The 18,044-nt window shown below is 34.6% G+C and overlaps 1 protein-coding gene across 14 annotated transcripts in view; it reads right to left on the bottom strand.

Annotated features, from left to right (window-relative positions):
* Window positions 1-18,044, bottom strand: part of NRXN1 (neurexin 1) — a 728,501-nt gene that overhangs the window by 704,724 nt on the left and 5,733 nt on the right. The gene's annotated exons all lie outside the window — the stretch shown is intronic.

The raw sequence follows: 18,044 nt of genomic DNA, 5'->3' as shown, positions 1-18,044 counted from the left end.
TCTATAAATGGAACATAAACTTTTAGCTTGACAACTGCTTTTTTTTTTTTTTGTGGAAAACTGTAATGGAGGTGCCACTGCAAGGTATTTATCCCCTAAGGTATTAAAAAAGCACTGTTAGTAAAGTAATGGGGTCTTGCAGAATTTCTTATTCTGTTGCTATTTCATTAATGAGAAATTATTCTCCAAAAAACAAACACAGCTTCGTTCCCCCCACTCAAAAAAAAAAAAAAAAACCAAAAAACAACACCACAAAAAACAACCCACAGCCCTGACTTGTCAAAAAGAAAAATGAAGGAAAATAATGTTCCTTCATGGAGAAGCCAAATCAACAAGGTCCTTGTGGAAACAAACTAAAAAAACCTTAGATCTTATCTCTAGATCTAAGTGGGATACTGAGGAATAAAAAATGCATGCGTACAATTCCTCAGAAAAATTGATAACTTCTGTTTTTTCTCTCTTTCTTTCATACACATGTACCAGAAAGAGTAATACAACTGTAAAGAACAATTAAGACAGCTTCCAAGCATTTGAGATCATTAGGAGCAAAACCAATGACAAATTCCTTTTGTTATTGTTTGGCCGAAGAGAGCTCTCATACATCAGAATGGGTGAAACCATAACACTAACTCCACAAACAAATCATGTGAATGGCAAAATTCTCATGGATTTAAGTGCAATGAAGATTTAATACTGAAGATGTATTTAGTACAGAACCCAATAGCCCATTAATCCTTATATTTTGAATGCACTGCAAATACAGTATATACCACAAGAGGAGTAAAAAAAAAAGTTTGTAGCCATACTTAGAAAGTTTTGACAGTCATGCTGTTTAAGCCAGGTAGCTCATGAAAGATTTTTATATAGTAGAACTTCTGAAAATACAATAAAATGATATTTCATGCAAGAATAACCTAATCGGCCTTAACACCTTTGCATAGGGATTAGAGCAAATAAAACCAAAACTGCTAGTATTTTTTGAGAGGAAGTAGTTCCAGGCAGAATTTGGGTATGACACTCACATCCACTGACATTTAAAGAAGACTGAATATAAAAAATCAGATTCCCAAATATAAGAACTAAACGACTCAGACATCTGAAGGTTAACACATTATTATCAATTAATGAGTAAGTATAAAACCTTTACGATTTTATTCTATCTCAGGTTGGTCCTCAAATGAAATGGCACTGTGCAATTTATTACTCGGTGGAACTGAGAAGAGAACACAGAGTTTGTGCCAAGATAAACCAATCAAAGATTTATGTATTTCATTGCTGACAAGTGATTTAAACATCTCTCACAAATTTAGTGTTGTTCTTGAAGAAATTTACAAAATCTATTGGTAAGAACTCAAACTCCCAAATCTAATGACCATTCTACTATATTTTTCACAGCTTGAAATCTTCTTATATTCTGAGAGCTTTTAAGGGAGGAACAAGGAAATCCTAAATAAACATACAATCTTGTCTCTCTCACTGCCATGTTTTACTTATATTTTCCCAATTTTTTTGTTGATGAACAGTGTCTGCCAAAGACTCTTCTATGCCAGGGCAGAGAAAAAAACTGATGCATTCCCCCAAATTCCATTTTCTTCATCAGCAAGCAATTTCAGTAGAATAAAAATGCAAGTCTCTTTTCTCCCAAAAGAAGAAAAAAAGGTCTTGTTTCAACATTTGCTGAAATACAATTGCATTGCAATGTGCCTTGCAAGATACACTAAATAGAGAGGAAAAATTACTTTCATATGTTTCTTCACAAAGGAAATATATATTTTATACTATTCTAAGGAAATTGAACCTGTAGTTTCTTGTCCAAGACTATTATTAAAAATAGTTGATCTTCTTGTACTTTGAAGTACTTACAAAGGTAGCAATAGATTTTTTTGTACATACAAATCTTATTAGCAAATAAAGAAATACAATATTAGGATTTCTGAAATGTAATGTTTTGAGAGATTAGTAGAAGTTTCAAAGTAAGAGTAGTTTATTTATTGTCCAGGAATGGTGTATCAGATACGACATAAACTGTTTAATTAAATATGTATGCTATCTCTAGTGATCCTATAGTGGCAGCACACACAGCTATGAAATTGAAAGAGAAAGGAAAGCAGTGTGATGCACACATAATATAGTCTGGTAATGGATGACAGAAGGGATGTTTGGCTTTTTTTTTTTCATATATTCTGCTATAGTTTAGCATTATTGCAAAATACCTATGTAGCATGTCAGATTTCTTCTCGGAGCTGGTACAGCTTCCAAAGGCACAAGAGAAAGTTTGTCAGCAAGATCCTATAGACATCATGGCAGGTGAGTAAGCACATTCTGTGCTTTGGAAAAAAAAAATGCCCTCTAGTTACTCTGTACAGATCAGTTCAGATATAGTTGAATGAATGCATCTTATGCTTGTAGGCTAATTCCTAGTAGCAGAAGAACCAAAAGGCTAGAAACTCACAAAAGCGTTTCTCTCCTCTTTACAAGCTAATCAGTCTGTGTAGTTCAGAACAGCCTTTACTTAACCAGGTATTAATGAAAATCACTGTTTCTGCCATTACACCTTTCTGCAAGTATAAAGCTTTACATTCTATTGATATTTGCTAAACACTTTCTGCCAGAAAGCTCTAAAATCCTTCATACAATAGCATCAGCAAGTAGTATTAAAGTGCAGTATGCTTAGGAAAATTCTTTTTATCAGCTGACTTTTACCCCAAGAAAATAAAACCTTACATGTATTGTAGTAGGTCTTCAGTTAATTTCTGAAAAAGTATCTTTGCTTTTGCTTGCAAAGGAGATAAAATTAATTCGTTAAGGACCCTTTTATAAATACCATTTTATTCAAGGAAATATTAATCTTGTTAACAGATCTTGTTACCATGCTATGCTGTGAGAAATGTTTATAAAGAATATATATGGAACACCCTAAATCTGGAACACTCTAAATTACAAAAATTTATTCATTACTTTTGCTCCATTGTTTGTATTTCAGCTACAGCTCAATATTGTATATAATATGTAACATCTAAACACACAAGTAAAATCCACTTCTCTTGTAGCTTGTATTGGTAGGAATAAAGCAAAATACGCTCTGAAATTTCAGATATTGCTAAACAAAACAGACAGGGAATCATAAAAAGACAGTGAATATTATTAGCCCTATTTTATGGATGAAAAATTGTGAGGGAGATTAAATACTTGAGATATATAAAGAACTTGTAATAGAATTTTGAAAATAAAATAGCAATTCCAAATCCCATTTCCAGTACTTAATTAGTTCTCAGTCCTTCATCTCTCCCTTTTTCCATTTTATGCTTCCAGATGTCTACCATCCATCTGATGTAATAACTTCTGAAGGATCCATTTTTTAAAGAAGAAATAATATCTGTATCCAAAGGGTTGTTTCATAATATTTTTTCTTAACCATAGTAAGTTCTGCAAAAAGCAAAATCCAACTGCAAAACCCAAGAACCAAAGGTCACTATCACAATTAAAATTATTTTCTGAAAGAATCCAACATTTTGGAAGATAACTTGCTGCTGGTCGTATATTAATCAGTGTACCATTCTTACCAAATGAAAACTGCTTTAAGAACCTGCAGCAATAAGAAGTGTAGGATGAGACTCATGGTGAGACTGTTGCACACCCTTCAGAGACAGGCAGGCAACACACACTACATTCATTAACCAATAATTTGCTGAAAATTGGCTAAGTGTGATATACAATTATAATAACATTTCAGATTGTTTTTTTACATCCTTTTCCTGATATCATCTATTTGGTTACCAAAGGATTTTTTTAACAACACTGACAGCCTCTTACTTTATCAACAGTTTTCTGACCTTGCATAAGGTCAGAGAGAATATTAAGTCATATTGAAACTTAGCTGAAATACTTCATTAAAAAATAATTCAGGAATATGTTTTGAAATGAAGCTAAAAGGAAAGCAACTCTCCAAATATTTCTGACAGCTATGAAAATTTCAATACTGAGAGTGTTTCAGAGATTTGATTTAAAAGTGATGCCACTGGCTCACAGAAAATGGAGGTCCAGTCCCCAAGCTCAGCTGAAAAATCCTCATGATTTTTATTAAGATATAGTATAGTATAGATATTAGGCTTATTTGGAGATTAATTTTGCCTTACTTATCTTTGAAAACAGACTCATTTAAAAGAGAAAAAGTTATTTCCAAATCACAGAAAGTTTTCATACTATTTCCAATAAATTCCTTAAATATTTTTTCTGGCTAGAACACAATCAGTAATGCTTGGAGGAATAAATCACAGCTACATAGACAGGAACTCAAAGAGATGTAAGCAAGAGTCACATTCCCACCTCTCTCATAACCGAGCAGGTGAAGACTGTGGCTTCCCTTAAACTACTGTATGCTCGCTATCAGAAAACTCCTTTATATTTGCCTCTTCAGATTAACTGGCATATCTGCATGAGGAACTGCTCTATCCAAATGATCTAGATTTAACAAAGTCCTCCCAAGAAAATTATTTCTCTTTACTGAAACCATCGTACAAGGACCAAGCTGCAGCATGATTTCAAGTATGTGTATGGGGGCTGAAGTAACCTCACGTGCTGTGGCTATATGGTTTACTTCTCTTAGCTGCAATTAGAGCACTCAGCTTCATTGCGTGTTTTACAAGTGAATAAAAATTCCTGACATAATATAATAATTGCACCACTTTTAAAAATACTGAAAATTACCTCTTTTTGATCTTACTTATATAAATCCCAGAGATGGCACATTAGCAATTGTAAAATCTTATTAAATTGAGATTTTAGCCAGTTTATGAAATACATTCATGTTGTAAATAATCATGAAGCTGATATTTTGAGAAGTCTGGTAAGCATAGGTAGTAGAATAAATGATGGTCATCAACACATTTAATCTTTATTGATATACTGCGGTCCCATTAGGCTAGTAACTTTTGGTTCCTTCTTTGTGTACTATCTACTGTGCTTCAAAACAAAAAATAAAAGTTTGCAGATGAGTACTGCTGAGCTAGGGACATATTTTATATGACAGTAAAATCAGAGTGCATTACATTATACTCCCTGCACTGCTTAGCAATAAACAGCCTTTAGGGATGTTAGATAGGACTGGGATTTCTGACTGGTACTATTTTCCTGCAAAATTTAAGCTTTCCTAAACAAATAGCACTGCAATTGTTTTACAGAAAATGCAACAGAGAGGCAGTAAAAGACACATACATTGAGCTTGAACAAAAATTATATGCATACAGACATCTGAATTTAAACCCATTATTATTCATAAAAAGGTATTTCTAAAGACAAAGCTAGTAAAACTACATATGAGGCACAATATTATAATACATAAAATATTGTCTCTAAAAATTTATAAATATAAATACTTTAATTGGTTGTCTATGATTCTGCAGTTTAGCTTGTATCTGATGATGCGTAAACCATTATTTTCAATTCTTCTTTATGGGCTACTGAACTTTTTTTCTTTTAAAAACTTTTATTTTTTATTCTTTCTAACACACATAGTCCCATTTAAATCAGTGGGAGTAATGATGTTTCATATTCCTGAACATGTCACCAGGTGATTAAATATCATGAGGTAACATATAGGATAATCATATACCTGTAAGTAGTTGTATTATTAGAATAAGTATGGTTATCCACAGCACATTTGTATATACATTAATTTATATTGGGGACCAAGGGGATAAAATTATCCACACAAATAATCCAACCAAATACAGTGGGACCATCTGTGCATGAAATGATCATAAAGAAATTTATTGGGAATTCAACTGTGACTTCACCCTGTCTTCACCTTCCCCTGCACTAACAGCTTTTTATTTGTATGCTTTATATTCAAAAGAGTACATAGTATAACATAGTGGATATAATATAAATCATGAAAAAGGTAAAAGAAATATTTTAACCTTCATAATTTTTTTAATACATAAACAAAGAGCTGCTGATTTTTCAAGTAGAGAACGTAACAATCTATAAATAATGAGGGTGAAAAATAATAAAGGTGTGTTTAGAGTTCCTGGGACATTAATAGATGCAGCTCTTATAAAGACAACTATCTTAAAAAAACTAGCTGCTTAGGTCAAAGATTATCACTACATTCCTGGCTGTTGCGTATGGAATATTGTATTATGGCTATGTTATTCCTCACATAAAACTTTTACAGAAGACTTTAAGAAATATGTTTAGGCAAAGTTTTTTAATGCAACACTAAACAAGCAGATGTGCAAATACAATGTTTGTATTTTATTTTTAAAACTTAATAAATTCCTTGGAAAAACAGTTCTGAAATGTACCAAAACAATTTTGTCTTTTCGTCTTTCTTCCTTTCAAAGATACACTTACTACAGAGGAAGACCGGTTAAAGAAAGTAGAGAGAGACCCAGTATAGTAAGGAAGTCTTCTTTTTCAGTCTTAAAAAACCTATATGATTTAGTCACAAAAAACATCTCAACTGAAAACCTGACATTTATGTTAGCAGTAGTATCTCCCCAAGGGAACTCTATGTAAGTTTCATTCCCATTCTGATTCTTTTTGACTTTAGTCTTATTTTGAAGCAGAAATATAAAAACCATTTGAGCAGGAGTAACTTGACTTTCAGGGTTAAGACTCCTGCCAGTCCTTTGGAAACCCACCAGAATCTGTTCAAGTTGCAAACTTTCTCAAAAAAGTATGTTTGTACAATGTTAGTGGAGATGTCTTGGATTTTATCAGGAAACTCCTGTAAGATTGCTTGAATACTTGCATACTTAAACTTCAGCCTGAGCAGGTCTCCCTGTCACTGGAACCTTTGTAGCCTGTGCTGGGTCCAGGTACCAAGTTTTGGAGCAGGAAAAGGGTCCATCCATAAGCAGCTTCCCTGCTGGGAATGGGCCCTGTGGAAAGGATGCTTCCTGACTGAATTTCAAAAAACATAACGGCTGGGGCTACGATGTCTAAGTGGGAGTAGAGTTTTAAAAACCTATAGAAGAATTATACACAGTGACTATTTTACTACCTTAAAAAGAATGTTCTTTAGGTTTTAATGTCAAAAATAGCACCTTTGAGACATAAGGTTTCTTACGTAACTTAGATCCACCCACTTGAATCATGTATGTTATGATACAGCCTTTAATTACACAGTTTAATGCAATTGTCTCTGTAACTTGTTCTGTACACAGGTCTATTCTTAACCATAAGTAATGACTGAGTCAGAAGAAAGCTGTTATGCCAATGAGCAGTACACCTGGCCCTGCAATACAGGAGTCCCTCCTAAAAAGGAGTGGGGTGTATCGTGCACCAAAGAGAGCTGAATGCAGCCTAAAAAAATCTCATGTGATTTTGGTCAGGTTTTTAAAGCCAGGCATCTTCTGGGTGGTCATTCCTTACACTGTTCATGAAATTTGCATCTTCCAGGAGTGTGCTTTGCTGGATATCCCAGAATATGAGTGCTGTCACTCAAAGCTGTTATCTGAAGTCAGTGCGAGGTGTGCTTTGAAGTTCTAGTGGATGTTTACAAGTATGTAGGGTTATTTGTCAAGTATTCACATAAACTTCAGATTGTGCACTCAATATTAGTGAATGTTTCTGCCTGCAGTCTCTCTTGCCTCAGTTCTCCTCTATGGCTGAGATAAAAGCATCTGCCATCTTACATGGGCATTGTGTAATTTTTAATATTTGCGCAGCAGCTCAGACATTGTAGGGAAAAATTAATAATTCCTCTTCAGTGCTGGTTTGAATACGGATGATAAATAAGGCTAAGGGCAACACACTGAACAGCAAAGAGAAAACAAAATATTGAAGAACTTATTATCCAGACTATGCACTGAATGAGGCAGAAGGCTTGAGGAAAAACGGGTATCTAATGAAGTAATTAAAGACTGCTTCATAACGGATAGCCAAAAACGGATTAAATTAAAATTGTACAGTATATTTTTTCCTGACAGTTCATAGCTTGTAAGTGCTTTATAAACTTAATAATATTCTCGGAGCATAGATTTTGAGTGCAATATGTTCATACATGTTAGGCTGATACCAATAACTAAGGTTGATGAGAGAAGGACCAAACTGGCCATACCAAGCTATGCTTTAAAAAACAAGGTTACGCCTGTTTGTTTCTTGAGGTTTTGGGCTGTTTTAATATTAATACACTTGAAAGATTTATTTTTTTTCCAACCCGAGGACCTGATTCAGATCTTACTCTTATTTTATAATGGCTTAATATGTTAGCTTCAAGAGCCATCAGTCCTGATTTACACAGACATGGAAGGAGTACCAGGACAAATTATTTTACTCCATCAACTGACATACATTCTACTGAATGTGACAAACATACAAAAGCAAAATTTTCTAGAAATATTGTCCACAACAACACATATATGATTTCTAAAGGCATGTTTCTCTTCCAGTTCCATTAGTTAATTTCCTTAGTATCTCTTTCTGCATTCTCTAATGATTAAAGCTTAATTTAAGCCACTAAGAGCTCAGACTGGGCAAGGACCATTTCTAATACATAATTATGTGCTATTTTTCAAATTTTTGAAGAGGAAGCTAAGGAACAACAAAGTTCGGTAGCATCAAAACCTGTACTCAGGTCACCATATATATTTCACAGAATCATAGGTTCATTTAGTTTGGAAAAGACCTTTAAGATCGAGTCCAAAATTAAACCAAACACTGCCAAGTCCACCACTAAACCATGTCCTTAATTGCCACATCTACACATCTTTTAAATACCTCCAGGGTGGCGACTCGAACATTGCCTTAAGCTATGTAGGAAGCAAAGAGCCCATCTTAAGGGACAACATCAAACTATCTAAATATTACAAAATTCTCAGAGGTATAGTTTTCAGGTTAGGTGTATCTCTATCACAATAGATGCAGCATCACTAACTGCTCTTTTTTTATTTTTTCATGCAAATACAAATAAGATGGAAAGGCAAGTTCCACTCTTAAACACAAGCAACAAAAAAGATGAAAGCCCCCACTCATTGCTTCTGAATTCCTGTGGTGCCATACACTTAGGCTGCTATTTTTCCATGTCCAATAAATATGTTTCTGCTTTTCTGATAGGGGAAAAATCAGAAGGAAATTTTATTGACTTGGATTACTGTGCATACTTCCATGGTTTAAGATTTACAAAATCCACTAGCATGACTCAAGTATCACAATGGGTAATATGTGACTGAATAGCAGAGATTGTTTAATCAGTCCCTTTTACAAACTTGAATGATGTAGGTATTTATAATGTGCAAGAAAGACCCTACTTACATAAAGACTCCAATGATATTTAAAACAAGAGAATGGGATCCAGCCGATGATAAATCTTTCTTATGTCATCCCATGATAGTCTTAAAAATTAAGTGACCTCCAGCTATTGGTTTATAATTTCCATTTTCACATGTCTGTCCTCTGATAAGGAAAAATGGGAGGAAAAGCACACTCAAAATCAGCAAAACTAATAAATTGTGAGCACTAATGTTCCTGGAAACTTCCTGATGAAATTCCACTGCTTTTCTAGGGATGATGTCATGTAAAGCATCTGTTGACTCCATTATAGATACTCACCTGAAATTCATTGTGCTTAGACACAGCAGTGTGTGTAGCCTGGGAAGAAGATGTAGTGTCTCACTAGCCTCTCCACCTCTTGTCCCTGGACCTTCCAGGTTAAGAGTCTGATTTTACAAATGTTAAAATGTAAAAACAATTTTACAAATATAAAATGTAAGCTTGTTGCTACATAGCAATCAACAGAATCCAAACTTTTTTACATCACTTCTATCACTCCTGTATGATTCAAAATCAGGAAAGACAATGTCCTTCCTAAGAGGGCTGCAGAGCATTTTTTTTTTACTAACATTAGGGCCCAATTCTCGCATTTTTATTAATAATGAATGTTATCATTGCACCACAAGACCATAATTCATCCTAAAGCTTTTCATCATGGTTGTCCCCTAGACACCCATTGTACAAATGCTGACATGTGTATGTGAACATTTTTGTTGTCACCTTTGGGAAAAAAGAGTCAGGATAAGCTTATAAAGAAAATTACAATACTGAGATACAGATCTTCACCCCATGTCTGCTCACTAATTCTGTGATTTTCTATATACTTCTTAAAAAGAAAGTACATATAATTTATAATATATACATGTAATCTTTCTGAGGGCGTCTTTTCTTAACAGAAATACCTCCTTTGATGGAAGTGTCATAGGGAAGGGAAGGGAAGGGAAGGGAAGGGAAGGGAAGGGAAGGGAAGGGAAGGGAAGGGAAGGGAAGGGAAGGGAAGGGAAGGGAAGGGAAGGGAAGGGAAGGGAAGGGAAGGGAAGGGAAGGGAAGGGAAGGGAAGGGAAGGGAAGGGAAGGGAAGGGAAGGGAAGGGAAGGGAAGGGAAGGGAAGGGAAGGGAAGGGAAGGGAAGGGAAGGGAAGGGAAGGGAAGGGAAGGGAAGGGAAGGGAAGGGAAGGGAAGGGAAGGGAAGGGAAGGGAAGGGAAGGGAAGGGAAGGGAAGGGAAGGGAAGGTCATTCTGTATCGGAAATTAAGATGTAATTCTGAAACTTTGGAACTGTGACATACAACTCCAATTGCATAGTGTAATGTCAGTGACCTCCGTAATGGCTGTACATGTTCTCTTAATTACAAAAAGACATTGCTGTGGGAAGAATCAGTCTAGTTTCTCTGCCTTTAGGAAACACAATCCCTCTTCTCTAGACAAAATCACCAAAAAGTCAAACCATTTCAAGAACTTGTGCACTGTGCCACAGACTAAAAGCAATCTGCAACTTGCACACCAATGTAGCATACATGTAAAATATACTGTTTAACAGTTTGAAGTGGCAGCAACTGCAAAAGTGATTCTACTGAATACACTGACCACTTTTTTGGTGAAAGATTTTTTCCATAAATTACCTAGTCCTTTAAATGTAAAGTGAAAGCTGTCATATAACTTTACTCTTATAGCAGGTTTCACAAGCATGTATGAAATTATAAATAATTAGAATGATGATGATGGTAAAAAATACCAAAATTTAAGAACAGTCTGTTCTCTATGGATATTCCCAGATGAATACTACAGTCTGAATCAGCAGGTTATTTAATTTGCCCTAGATCTTCTCTGTTTTCATATTCTCACTCAAATAATAAATTCAGAATCAGCAGGTTATTAGGTTTGCCCTAATTCTAAACTTGAGTCAATGGGACTTCAAATTGATTCCAATGAAAACAGAACTGGCTTTTTTCAGCTATCTATGAGGCAACAAATTCGTTGCTTATTAAGGCCTAGCTAAATAGTTCTAGGTTCATAAACAATTCCATGGAATTAAAGAAATCCCAAATCCTATTATACAATCCTGTTCTTACAGAAAGCTGCCAGCATACCTTTGTCTTTTATTTCTTTACAAATTCAAACAAAGCATGACTGAGGTCACCTCCCGGCTTCACCTCCAAATTTCTCATTGAAAATGAAAGAGAAAGAAACTTCAAAAATTATATGATCATTGACTGGGAGACAGACTTCTTCACTATCCTCAGACAGTAAATCTTACATCCTTTTACAGTAATAAGGATGGCTTTCATACAACTGTCGTAATATTGCAAAGGAGAACTGTTACGACCAGGAGAAGAGGTGAATTGTCAAGGGAAAAGTAGACAGTGGATAAACTACATCATTTCTAACATCTAGTCAGACTAATGGAAAGCATGTCACGGCAGACCAGTTATTCACAAGGAAAAACGCATTATTCTGAACACCCAGCTATGGACTGATAGGCAGTAAGAATGATGGCAACTTCAAAGCCAGCTGGTAAGTATCAGTTCTGTAGACTAAAGAGGTCGCACTACAGTAAAGAGAGCTTCAAGTCTCCACTTCCCCTACTAGATCCCTAACAGAAATTCTGATCTTTCAAGTGCCTGATGGCCAGGCAGAAAATCCTACCAAAAATCTTGTATAGATTGTTATTAGTTTAACACTACAGATGGAGAAACCAAACTGCAGAAGTGGTGTAAACTGGTTAGGGTCACTGAGAAAACAATGCTATATCAAAATCATGTGCTTTTTCCTACTTTGTTCATACACGTATTTTGTGCATTGAAGTGCTCATTGGTTCTGCTGAGTCAACCAAGACCCAGGAGAATGGCTAGATGTTAGCACGAACACACCACATACAACTAATTTTCAGTTTGGCACAGAAGAACCTGAGCTGAAAGACTGAGTTCTATATCTATGACAATATAATCCAGGCAGATAAAGTGCTTGTGATGCCCTCAGATAACATTACCACAGTACAGAAGGAGCAGGTGTCATTTGAGAAAGTGTGTATCTTTGTGGGAAAAACCTAAATTGTTTTGTAAAAAATTAAAATATGAGCCCTGGTCAGAGTAGAATTCAATAAAGGCACCAAAGTATTATGTACCTTGACTTTGACAGTCAATTCTATTTACAGCAACACAATTAAAGGTATGTTTGTCACGTTCTACTAAATCATTTCCTGAAAGAAGTATACTTTGGTCTTTACCTTTTACACCTCAGGTACAACAAGGTACACAACACCTCAGAATGCCCTTTACTGTTCTGTAAAATCATGTGTTTATGAAGGCATACAATTTTCAACTACAGCGCAATAAACTAGATAAGTATTTTTTCAGAAGCTGGTATGGTTTCATGTTTTCTGAAAGGAACACCAAGCTTTCTGGAAGACAAAACATCATATTAATTTCAACAAGAATACCTTTCTGTTTTAAATTACCAACCAATTTTGATATATTTATTAAAAGAAGCATAAAACCTCAAAGCTGCATATGTTAACACTAGCCTCTACATAAAACTATTTCTATCAGGATCTGGTGTTACTTGCCAGTCTGTTTCCTCATTCCCATCCATCAGCTCAGTAATGATGATGGAATAAAATCATATGTTCCGTAATCCAGTGTTTTCCACAACTCTTTGGCTAGCATCTACTGTTAAAAGACTCAATGGAGCCAACCTGCAGCTTAGAAAAAAAGATGAAGTGCATTTGGTTCAAAATGTCTGTAAGCCTTGAAGTGTAATTACATTCAAATATAGACAATTTCATTATATACTTTTGAAATTCTGAATGAATGACTAATCTGTCACAAGGTCCTATGCTGCTAGCCATAAAATTTTCAAGTGTATTAGCATTCTGTAGTTTGCAATATAGATTTAAATTGACATGAACCCTGCATCTCAGCTGGGCACAAAAGGAAGCAACAACTTCACTGTATGAAATACTATTCATCCGGGGTACTAAGATGTATGCTATATGCATAAGTGGTCTTTGTAAGTATTTCAATATCAGCATTTTGAAAGGATTAGCAATATTGAACAAGTAGCTTTCTTAGAAGATAATATAAAGTAGACTACCAATTCCTAATTACCAGTGACACAGTATTTAAATTGTGATTTTACAGGAGGTTGATATTGATGTCATTATCCTATAATGCTGAATCCTGGCAAACAACATAATATATCAGATTTCATTGGGGAAATGATGCAAAATTCTGCTTTAAACTAACATATTCTGTTTTCATACAACTAAATGTAAAGAGCACAGATTTAATACAGTTTTGAAGGACTCTGAGATTATCTGACTACCTGCCCACAAGATTCTACCCTGACAGCAAAGTGTCCATTTAAAAACACTGAATAAAATTAAAACATTTATTGCTAAATTAATCAGTTGTAAATACAACAGAACCTTAGTGTGATCTCTAGTGGATCTCTAGCCCTCCTCCTAAATCAATATCATCCCAGTTGCCAATGGCCTGAAAAGAAATACAGCATCCAGATGAAACACAGATCATGTAATAGAGATGCATATTGTAGATAAAGATTGTGAAGTGTGAATCAAAACGGAAGTTTTGCTCACAGTATTTACTACCCCAACCTATATTCAGCTAACTATTCAAGAAGGATAACAACCATGGTGGTGACTCTGTTAAGAATGACTATAGGCAATGAGTTCAAGAGCATCGCTTTGCACTCAAATGCATATCTTGCTAAAGACAATTAAAACCAAAATACATTTATGTGTTTTATTCAAGGCATAAGAGAACTGAATGAAGTAAAATATGGAAAGTTTAAAAAATATATAAATATTGGATGACTTTTTAAAAAGTTAACATGAATAAGCAAATACACACAACCAAGATTGATGTAATATATTCAGAACCCAAACAAACAAATCTAAATGCTGGCTAGCCTGAGACATCTGCAATTCCTTAAAAAAATCACTTTCACAGTTCAAACCATATCTGGCATCAACTTCTGAATATCTGATAAGAAAGAATATCTCTTACAGCAAAGAGCTGAATGAAGAGTCCTCATTTTTGCCACAAAAGAAACTCAGTGGAACAGTTAAAATAAAACATGTTCTAAACAGGAAGACTTCAAATTCACAAAGTTATTGTCTCTATAACGTGCTTATATGAGGCAAGCAGGCCAGCTATATTTTAAAAAGATAAATTATCCTGTATGCAGTTTTTTCAAGCAGCTACAGATACACAAAAGCAGAAGGGCATGGAGTGACAAGAAGCTGGGCTCAGTGAGAAACTTCTCCCAAGCCAAAGTATGTTTTGTGGTTTTTATTTCCTCCTTCAGAGGTATCTATCTACTTTCTCAAACAGGATCCTAGACATAGTTACTTTCACATAAATGACAATGAAAATAAAATTATAGAGAGAGAGATTTGGGCTAAAGCCAGAGAGTCACTTTTGTATTAATTTAATATTTAAAATAGTTTCTTTGTTTTGAAATGTGAACATAAGGAGCAAATGAGAAGAGGAATATGGAGGTTCACTGATATGAATCATGTATTTCCGTCCCTTCTAGGGCCCTGACAGGATTCATTAAAAATTTCATTTTAAAGATCAGTCTGTTTAATGAACAGCTCTCCCTATCACAGAATCATACCTTACCAATTTGATTCATTTCAAGGAATAATATAATTTTCACTGAATAGAAGATTGTGATGTATGTCAAAAAATTATCAGAAAATTGATACAGCAATCAGGGCTTATTTTAATGCTAGTCTTATTCCACACAAAATTTATCATAATTTTGTGTATTTTTCCTTCTACCCAGTCACTATTATTATGTGAAAAAATATTCCCTGGCCTGTTTCAGTGCTAAACATAGATTTTCTCTTTTAGAAGGCTCTGGTACTGTCTTTACGCAGAAGCACACAGACTAATAGACCACAGAACTGCTACAGATCGTATTTTTCTGTGCTATATACTGCATGCCCTTGATACTCAAGAATTCTAGTCCTTTTTCTGTGATTTCATGCCAAGTTCCCACTGAAGAGAGTTTAGATCCTATTCGCAAAGGTCATGACTGAACACAATAAATCTGATTCTTTCCTAGTTTACACTGTTTCTACACTAGTGTAGTAGAGATAACATAAATTAAGCTACTCCTGATTTAGACAGGTACAAGAACAGTTAAGCCTAATGGGAAAAACTTATATTACTGTGGGTTTTCCAAAACAAATAAATTTGGTTAAACTTCTCATAATTTTACTTCAGGAAATATTAACAAGATTTTCAAATATGAGAATCTGGAGAGGGGACAAAACAAAACACAGTAGATTTTTCCTGAGAATAACTTAAGTCCTATGAAAAATCGCATCCTAAGGACTGAAACACTGATTCTAAAGCATTTTTTCTAGTCTCTCAAATGTGCAAGTCAGGATAGAAGATTTTGGAAATATTTTCTTTGTTGTTGTTGTTATTGATTTCTAAAGTCCTCATTATACTGTGGACGTCTGCCTTACCAGACTGCAGAGACGCAGTAGCACACTAAATCCAAGCCAAAAAAAAATCCAAAGAAAACAGAATTTAATGACCACCTCTCACTTTTAAAGACAAGGTATCAACTAGGACACATGGTGACAATTCTAGACAAAAATGGGAAGTTGGGAGATTTTTTTCATCTAAACCATTTTTAGTCAAAAAAGAGTGAAAACTCAGGACCCCTCCAGATCACTGCAGTCTGAGATGATCCTGCATCCTTCAGCACTGGCAATTTCTCACTAAGGTTTGTGGGAATTTAACACATTTCAGGAATAAAACATCAAAACTCAACAGCATAATTGCTGTGTTGGCTAAGAAGAAATAAACAATAGCCAAGGTTTCTTTCTTTGGCAGACATAATGGTTTCACTTGTTCTTCTGGCTTTTCTATTTCTCAGAAGATTAAATAATTCATAAAATAGTTCAATATCTTTGGTAGCACATACCAGTAAGTACTAATCCCTTCATCAAAACCTTGCTAATGTGAATTTCAGGTACTACCTTTCCTCAATCAACAGATATAAACTGTAGAACTAGTTCTATTTATGTTGCTATCAGTGGAAATGTTGCCTCTGGTTTCAATGAAATCAGAATCGGAATACTTTATGATCCTTTGTTGAAAGAGTATGCTAGAACTGTAAGTCTTAGTATTATTTTGTAAGGCTTCTCAGTGGCCAAGTGACATGTGAGGGGAATCTTGATCCCACTGAGGTCCATTGAAAAAACACTAGTATTTGAATGAAGCCAACATTTTACCCTCATTTGGGGGATTCTAAATATTATTTTAATTTTCTTATAAATTATATACAATTTATATATGCTGTATGTAAACATATATATATTTTATTAACATTCAATCTAAGCATAAAAATGCTCCTTAAAAATAGCTATTAATCCTATTATTACATAAAGCTAAGATTTTCTCTGACTTCATATTACATGCAATTATATGAATTTTTTCATATAAGTATTACATGTTCAAATTAGCTTCAAATAAATAAACTACGTTTAATGCAAAGGGCATATAAATGTATAATAATATATAAATGTCCATTATTGCTTTAACCAAGCTGCTACCCCACGTAACTTTCTTTTGGGCTTATCATAGGGCCTAAAACATGCTAAGGCAACTTAGTATTTTACATACACCTACATATCATGTAGTAGCACATATTAAAAATTTACACCCAAATACAAAACCCATTTACATGATCCTACCAAATATAAAAGATATTTCATTTTACAGTTTCTGGGACCGTGTATTTTCTGAAACCTTCATTTGCTCTTATTAAAAAATATTTTTAAATGTTAATAGGGTTTGACTTTTTTAATGAATGGTGGATGAGAGATATACAGCTGATAAACAGGATGCAGAATGACTGTAGCGTTTTGAGTATTGACACTAAGGACAAAAGGAGTTACATAATAAAGCACAGTCACAAATGATGTTTTGTTTCTTATGATGAGTGAAATCTGATAGAAATGATAAAGGCAAATTACTCAGCCATAAATGTAGCCACTCAGTGAGGATCGTCATTTGGCCTCTATAATATCTTATTTAAATTTACCTTCTATATTTTAAACCTAGGTTTTGCTCTCCAATTTTATCATTAAGATTATATTTTCTTTTGATACATTTGCTCTTACTTCACTCATATACCATTACGTCCTGCTCTAGCTACACCACATATGTACTCTCTATACTTAAGGAGCTACAAGCAATGGTACATTTGCTGGCAAAATAATAGAGTCCCACATGTATCTGCAAAGTAAACATTCACACTCCTTCCATTTGCCAAAAACTAAATATTAATCATATTTTACCAAGAGATTTATTTGCAGATGGTATTCAGGAAAGCGCTGTTTTTCTTAGCTCCCTATTCCTCAGTAATACTATTCAGCAATTTTGTGGTCTTCAAGTATGTACTTCCCGGTTGCCCCTTTGTATTCTCCCTGTCTGACTGGCATGGTGAATTGCCAAATACATTGCAAAGCAGTACTGTTCACATCTATGTAAAAACATAATCCTCTGTTTAATCCCCCTCTTCCTTGGCAACAATGTAAGAAATTCAACAGTAAATCACTGATTTTATTTCAACAACGTAGCAGAGGCAAATATAAAAGACTAAGACTCTGGGCCTCCCTTACCCTAAAAAAATAAACCCAGGTCATCTTTGCACTTAATCCGGTAAAATTCTCCCCAAAGTCGCCTTCCGTGCTCCTAAAATTAATTGTCACCAGCTGCTTGTGA

The sequence above is a fragment of the Streptopelia decaocto genome (genome assembly GCF_964273445.1).
Source record: "Streptopelia decaocto genome assembly, chromosome: 3".
In the NCBI taxonomy this organism is placed as follows: domain Eukaryota; kingdom Metazoa; phylum Chordata; class Aves; order Columbiformes; family Columbidae; genus Streptopelia; species Streptopelia decaocto.
The sequence above is the reverse complement of the archived record's forward strand: the minus strand, read 5'-3'. Positions and strand labels throughout refer to the sequence as shown.